Source organism: Aquarana catesbeiana, linkage group LG08 (genome assembly GCF_042186555.1).
Source record: "Aquarana catesbeiana isolate 2022-GZ linkage group LG08, ASM4218655v1, whole genome shotgun sequence".
Lineage (NCBI taxonomy): Eukaryota > Metazoa > Chordata > Amphibia > Anura > Ranidae > Aquarana > Aquarana catesbeiana.
This window is the reverse complement of record NC_133331.1, coordinates 145,966,044-145,973,825: the sequence shown is the minus strand read 5'-3', so window position 1 is coordinate 145,973,825 and position 7,782 is coordinate 145,966,044.

Sequence of the window (7,782 nt, the reverse complement as noted above, 5' to 3'; positions counted from 1 at the left end):
AGTAGCGCTGTAATATTTTATATGCAAAGCCTTCATAAAAGAACACATGAACAGCTAAAGTACACGTGAAAGAATGATGCCAAATGTAGTGAGTGTGCAGATTCTAATTTTGAGCAGTTATGTAAATGTTATTTGAATAATCATCATCAACCTTTTCCTTTTTTGTTACAATTCTCAGAAAGGTAAGGCAGTCAGTCATTAACCACAGGCAAAATGAAAAGATGACATACATGATGCAGACTGTCACGGGAATGAACACACTATTGTTTGTTTTCCCCCTTAACATAGTTTTATCACCAGCTGATCCTGCTAGTAGATTTGTTATTTACCATTGCTGTAAGTGACCATAATTATATTTACAAAAAGCAATGGTCAATCAACCAGCAGGGGGCATTGTTTTCAGTAGGTTGGGTGCAAACACAAAAAGGCCACTATTCTGCTTAAAGCAGTAGTCTCCTTAAAGTGTTTGTTAACCCCAAAAAATAAATAAATAAATATATCCTGTTCCCTTAACGCATGTTATACAAAACAGTGCTTGTGCTGTGTCATTTGGCCCCCTGTAACACCTGAAATACCTGGCTGATCCTGCCAGTTTCTACCCTCCCCTCTCTGCGCTGACTCCGATGTATTAGGGCTGCTGAGCCCTGACCGCGGAGTCAGTGTACGTGTCTCCGTCATCCGCAGCCTGCCCTCCTGTACCTGTGTCTCCCTCTGTCCTCTCCCCCCTCCCCTCTCTGAGTTTAAGCTCCCCAATCCTCCCCTCCTGCTCTAAAAAACAGGTTTTATTTTCTATAGTTCCCTCTGGTATATCACAGTAAGCTCTGCAGTGCATGTCATTTATAAAAAATATGCGGTATAATAGCTTACTTCAGAGCACCGTTCGGCGCTCACGTGACTGCCTGTTGGTCTCCTCCCCTCCTCTCCTCTCCTCGGCTGATGTCAGCAGGGATTTCCCAGCACCTCCCCCTGCAGCTATCACATTGGGAGAGGAGACCAGCGGGCAGTCAGTGCTCTGAAGTAAGCTATTATACAGCATATTTTTATAAATGACATGCACTGCGGAGCTTACTGTGATATATCAGAGGGAACTATAGAAAACATTTTTTTACCTTAACAAACACTTTAAGAAAATTTAAAAAAAAGGGCTCCCCTACAAGTTTAATTTCTAATGAAAATGTAGGTAATTTCTTACCTACAAACAGAGCCCTCCAGCACTGGGCTGCCACAGCTCCCCGTGGTCCCCAGCGCATCTTAACCCAGTCTTCCTTCCGGGTTCTTAATGCTTGGCCGCTTGAATGACTGGGCTGTGGTGACATCACTCCTGCGCATGCACCCAGGAGTCACTTTGCCATGGAACACAGAGCAGGACGTAAACATGGTGTGAGCTGTGCATGCGTGGCTCAGATCACATTACCCGCTGACAGAAAGGGGGGACATTTATGACAGAAGAGACCTCTAGGGTCTCTTCTGTTATAAAAACCCTGCCTGTGAGTGGGTTTTTTCAGAAGAGAGTTTACTACCACGTTAACTGGGAACTGGTGGTCACCCCAATCAATTAGGTCTCAGAGAGAGAGCAGAAACTGGCAGGATCAACAGGTATTTATGAAACATTTACATTCAACCAAAACACTCCAGCGCTCAATCCAGGGGTTTCCCCACTTGCCTACTGGACACTTTCACCTCCTTCCTACCCAGGCCAATTTTCAGCTTCCAGCACTGTCACACTTTGAATGACAATTGTGCGGTCATGCAGCACTGTACCCAAATTACATTTTTATCATGGTTTTCACACAAATAGAGTTTTATTTTGGTGATATTTAAAGTGGATGTAAAGCCGATTCATGAAATCTGACCTAGGCAGATATATCTGTAGTGTTTACTTATCTCCCTCCAAAGCCCTGAGTCCCGTGTCTTTCTGCTGTTTCGTTCCTCTGTTATCAGCATTATAACTTCTGAAAAGTTCTCTGAGAGAGGAGAAAAAGCAGCTGGAAAACTGTGTCGGGGTGGGTGCTATAAATAGGTTAGCAGAGAGCTTGTCTTGTCACAGCACAGCTCTGAAAATATCTTTGTTCCTCTGCCTATGTGGAGTGGGGGTATGTTCCTTTCCTCCAATCAGCTGTCACACAGTGTAAGCCAAGAATCCACTCCCACAGCTGAATGAGGAAGTAAAAATTCTAACACAATGAAAGAATTCTAAAGAATATAGCAAGCTGATGACAGCAGATATGAATATAAAACATATGTAGCAAGATTTGTTTCATCTCTGTGTATCATGTGAGGGTTTACATCCACTTTAATCACCACTGTTTTTTTATTTTTTGATGTCTATAGACGTCTTCCTCCCAGAACTGGTCGACCATGTTATAGCTGAATGGCGGCTACAAGTGGTTAAAAATGATTCACTTCACCATGCCTCTTAGGGGTGTAGCCCTCCTCAGACTGGAAAACTGCAAAAAAATACATAAAAAAATAAGCACAGGAGGGCGCAAACACCTCATGCATAACCATAGACAAATTTATTGAATCCACCCGGGCAAATAGATACTCACAAGCGGATAACATCAGCAAGCATAAAACTGGTGTACTTCAGCCGGACGCAGTATAACCTGTCCTAAAACCAAACGATATGATGTCTGACATCCCCCAAAGCCACTGAAGTACACCAGTTTTAAGCTTGCTGTTGTTATCCACTTGTGAAAAAAATTCTAATTAAAAAAATGTGTCCATGGTAATGCACAAGGTGTTTGCCCCTCCTGTGTGTGTTTTTTGCAGTTTATTTATGAAACATTTACTCACACCAATATAAAAAGACATCATAACTACATTTTCAACAGAAACAAGAAACTGTTTACATTTTTAGTGTCTGAGTTTACTGTACATACACTTTGAATCACAAACTGACAAATAATATCTAGCTACTGTGTGTATTACAAATCAACACATTATTTATTATTACAGTTTCCATCCAGCACAGAAATGTGGCATTCTGTTGGATTTTCCTGCCAGTTTGTTTTATATTGACATTCAGGGGCTTTGGTAAAGCGTTTGTTACCTCAACACTTTATTTTCCTAAAATGTACCTGCTGTACCTGTATGGGAAAGTATCCTGTTCTCTTTTTATTGCTTCCTTTGTGTGAAATCCTTGGTGTTCCTGCCAGTCCCTTTGCGTTCCCATTAAAAACTGACCACACTAAGCCAAGAGAGCACATTGTGGTCAGCTCTCTAGCTTTGCTGGAAACTCAGTGTACTCTCCTCCAATGATCAGACTTGTCCTGACACCCCCCCACTGCACAGCCATTCACTGGCAAGCTTAGTGTGCTGCTGCTTCTCCTCCCCAGCTCTTATGCAGATGAGAACAGAGGGAATGTGATCATATAAAAAAAAGGAAAAAAAGGTATTTAAAATTTTTTTTTATCGATACAAAAATGTTTTGCCTTTCATGTTTATTTTAAACTGAATGGGTTGTTTTGCAAGCTGATCGTTTACAATCACTTTAAGGCCAATTCATTATAATATTAGATTTATATTATATTATATTTTATGTAGGTTTAACCGCTTCAGCCCCGGAAGATTTTACCCCCTTCCTGACCAGAGCACTTTTTGCGATTCGGCACTGCGTCGCTTTAACTGACAATTGCGCGGTCGCGCAACATTGCACCCAAACAAAATTGACGTCATTTTTATCCCACAAATAGAGCTTTCTTTTGGTGGTATTTGATCACCATTTTTATTTTTTGCGCTATAAACAAAAAAAGAGTGACAATTTTGAAGAAAAAGCAATATTTTTTACTTTTAGCTATTATAAATATCCCCCAAAAATATATAAAAAAACCTAATTTTTTTCCTCAGTTTAGGCCGATATGTATTCTTCTACATATATTTGTTAAAAAAAATTGCAATAAGTGTATATTGATTGGTTGGCGCAAAAGTTATAGCATCTACAAAATAGGGGATAGTTGTATGGCATTTTTATTATTGTTTTTTTTTTATTAGTAATGGTGGCGATTTGCGATTTTTATTGTGACTGCGACATTATGGCGGACACATCGGACACTTTTGACACTATTTTGGGACCATTGTCATTTATCAGTGCTATAAAAATGCACTGATTACTGTGTAAATGACACTGGCAGGGATGGGGTTAAACACTAGGGGGCGATCAAGGGGTTAAGTGTGTCCTAGGGAGGCAGTCTAACTGTGGGGGGGGGGTGGGCTTCAACTCACATGGCAGCGATCACTGCTCCCGATGACAGGGAGCAGTGATCTCTGTCATGTCACAAGGCAGAACGGGGAAATGCTTTGTTTACATAGGCACTTACCCATCCTGCGGCTCCATGACACGATTGCCGGGAGACCGGCGGACATCGAGTCCGCCTGTCCCACGGCACGGTCACACTGTGTGCGGCGGGCACACGTGCCCACTAGCCCTGCCAGTTAGAGGGGATGTACAGGTACACCTATTTGCCCACCGCTGCCATTGTGCCGTCGTATATTGTCGTGCAGTGATCGGCAAGTGGTTAATTGTATCATCATTTTTTGGCAAAAGGACTACCTATTCATATGGATAAATCTACTATATGCTATCCATTACTAATCAATTGCACTTATCTATGGTGTGAGGGAGGTTTTTCCCAAGTTACAACCATCTTCATTGGGCACATACTTCACCTCCTCTGGACCATAGATCCTGCCATTATCTACTTGGGCTCTTTTACTGCACATCCAGCCAGAATACCGCACCAATACAGCGCAATTGTGGATGCTCAGGGCATTGATCCCTGGATACAGTCACTACTGCACTTTAGTGTTTTGGCTTTAATGCTGGTCTCTTTCAGATTGCACTCATGTGAAATATACATCTCTCAGCCCCCCAACTGCTTTTTTGCTTTTTTCATTCCCACTTTATTGGATCATTAAGGACAGCTGTTCTCCTATCCAATACCCACAGTGTGGGCTTATACAAGACATATATGGAGTTGTATGGTGGATTGGTTTTTAATTGCATATTGTATGTAGTTGATCTAGTATGGTACCATTGTATGTTATATATGATTTTTTACTTTTGACATTAATAAACACTATTTTAATTGATCCAACGAGTTCATATAATTTTCACAGGGATGGTTGAGCTCAATTCAGGTTTTTATTTCAGTTTTTTCATTTTTTTAATTGTCTTAGGTTAACACCATAACTGAGCTTATAAGCAGTATTATTTTAAATGTGCTCATAGAGATAAGCAAGTAATGAACAATTTCCTCCTACAAGGGGTTTTAAATTAAACACTGCCAACATTGTGCTCACAAAATCAGTTTTTAATTATTTCCATTTTTGATGTTAATTAGGAGGTTTAATTTATTGTTTACATTGGTGAGTGATGTTAAAGTTGGTTTCACTAATATAAGGAAAGGGGAGGTAAATTGGTGCTGCCTAAATCTAGTAAGTACTTGTGTTAAGAAAGTGGAAAAATTAAAGTAAGTGATTGTGTAGAAAAAGTTGCAAAGGTTAATTAATAAACCATCTAGTGGTGAGATGTCCCAGATCCACCGCTGCTGATATTTGTACTGATCCTGCAGCACTATTGCAAGTGCGATTTTAAAAGTTTTGACTTTAATAAAAACTAATTTTATGGATTCACGCTATGAGAAGTATTTCTTCCATCCACCTATATGTGAGTGGACCCAATGACCAGACCCACCTCAGAGGAGGAGATATCACTAGACAAGAGACCAGGGTCAACCTTGTTTGAATGCGCTTTACCCCTGCATGGGTATGTCTTTTTGGTGATTCTGGAACCGAGAGGGGGGCACGTGTGGAATTCACCCAACTCTTCACCAAAAAATATTGTTGATCCAGGCACAAGTCACTTTGGAAGTCACTGTATATTTCTTGAACTGTGATTTTTTTGCACACATATTTTTTATACACTCTGGTTTTTATGGACTAAGTTTTTCTGTTTTTGGACACTTTTTGCACAATTAGCACATAGAGCACTTTATTACCAGTTTGTATATGTGTATTTACAATTGATGGACTTTCCAGTTTTTTTAGGATTGCTTATGGTACATGATTTATATTGAGCCCTTGCAGAATTCAACACTAATTTTGTTTGTGTGGTTCATCATTTAAAGAGAAAGTACTCGCTACTAGATGATTAAACTTTGCAACTTTTTTCTACACAATCACTTATTTTAATTTTCCCACTTTCTTAACATGGGTACTTATTAGATTTAGGCAGCGCCAATTTACCTCCCCTTTCCTTAGATTGATCTGAAAAACTAAACGGATTCCCCAATCCACACAATCAGGGAATCCTCCACTGTCAGAATACACAGATCAGCACTTTATGGCTGTCCATACATTATACAAATTTCTTGTAGAATTTTCCTTTATATTTAGCAAAACCATATAATATGAGGTTAAACCTAAACACATTTCATTTTCTATGTAATCAGGCAGGCCCTTGCAGTACATAGTTGAAGGTAAATCTAAAAATGAATTAAGAAAATTGCATAATGTATGGCCAGCTTTTAAATCTTACTAAAACAATCAGTTAGAGGGGGTGGAAGGGAAATGTGGGAGAGGGGTAACTTTATTCCAGAGAGGGACTTTAGCTTGATGATTTCTTAGAGGAAATAGAATATTGTAATATAGGAATATCCTAGAGCCTGGTTTATTTACTAAGCAAGTAGAGAATATCCACTTTTGTGAATTTTTACTTTGCAAGGGAATTTTCACTTACCTTAAAAATTCATTTTGCAATCACACGCAAGGAAAATGCAATAAACTGGATTTTTGCTTGCACATGCGTGGATGATAGAAGTCAGTACAGCTTCCCCTCATTTACTAAACTATGCAAAAATGCCCTTGCAAAGTAGAAATTTACTTTGCAAAGTGAACATCCTTTACTCATTTAGTCAATCAGCCAGTGTTTTTGTCAGACGAGGGGCTGGGGGAGAGGGGTTGGTACAGTTCTTGTAACCAGCAAGGTATTTTTTTTCTTAAAGCCCATGTTAAACCCACCTCATTGTTCCCTACCACTCTTCTCTTATCCTGTCCTCTTTTACATACTTGAATCGTGTGAACCTACACGGTGCTTGTTCCAAGAATGAAGACCAATGATTTACCACTGCAGTCTGGGCTATCTCCCAACTGGTCTTGCTGCCATCTCATGTCTCAATGTGACATCATCGCACTCCTAGAGTCTTCTGGAGCCAGTGAGGTCCCTGTTGCTGGGCAGCCAACAGGAAATGTACACGTTACCCAGGCAGTGATGTGGGTATCTGAACAGGGACTCTCCCGTTCTGCAGAACAGAACAAAGAAAACTTGGTTTTCAGCATGTCACATGGTAAGTGGCAGGGGCTTTTAAATAAAGTTTTTTTTTTTTGTTTTAAACATAATGGTTAGATAAAATGGGTATAACAGTAGTAAGGGGAGGGGTTTCCTAGACATGAGCTTTAAACAATGCTGAGCTTTATTTGCCTTGATTTAAAAATAAATTGGAAACTCTTAGGTTTTTAAGATAAAGCAGGCTGTTTTTCATTAAAGTACTGCTTATTGTACACTGAGTTGTGGCATAGATTGTTAGCTCCTGAAACTGAAACCTGCAATTTTTTTTCTTTAAAGCAACCCTATGATAAGAACTAAGTGCACCTACAAAGTAAGTAATCTTCATCTGAGGTCTGCAGGAAAATTGTAATTTCTGGGAGTGTTTTTCTGCTAAGTACTCCACAGTTCTTACTGCTTCCTCCCTTTGACCATTACTCATAGTTACATAGTTAGTC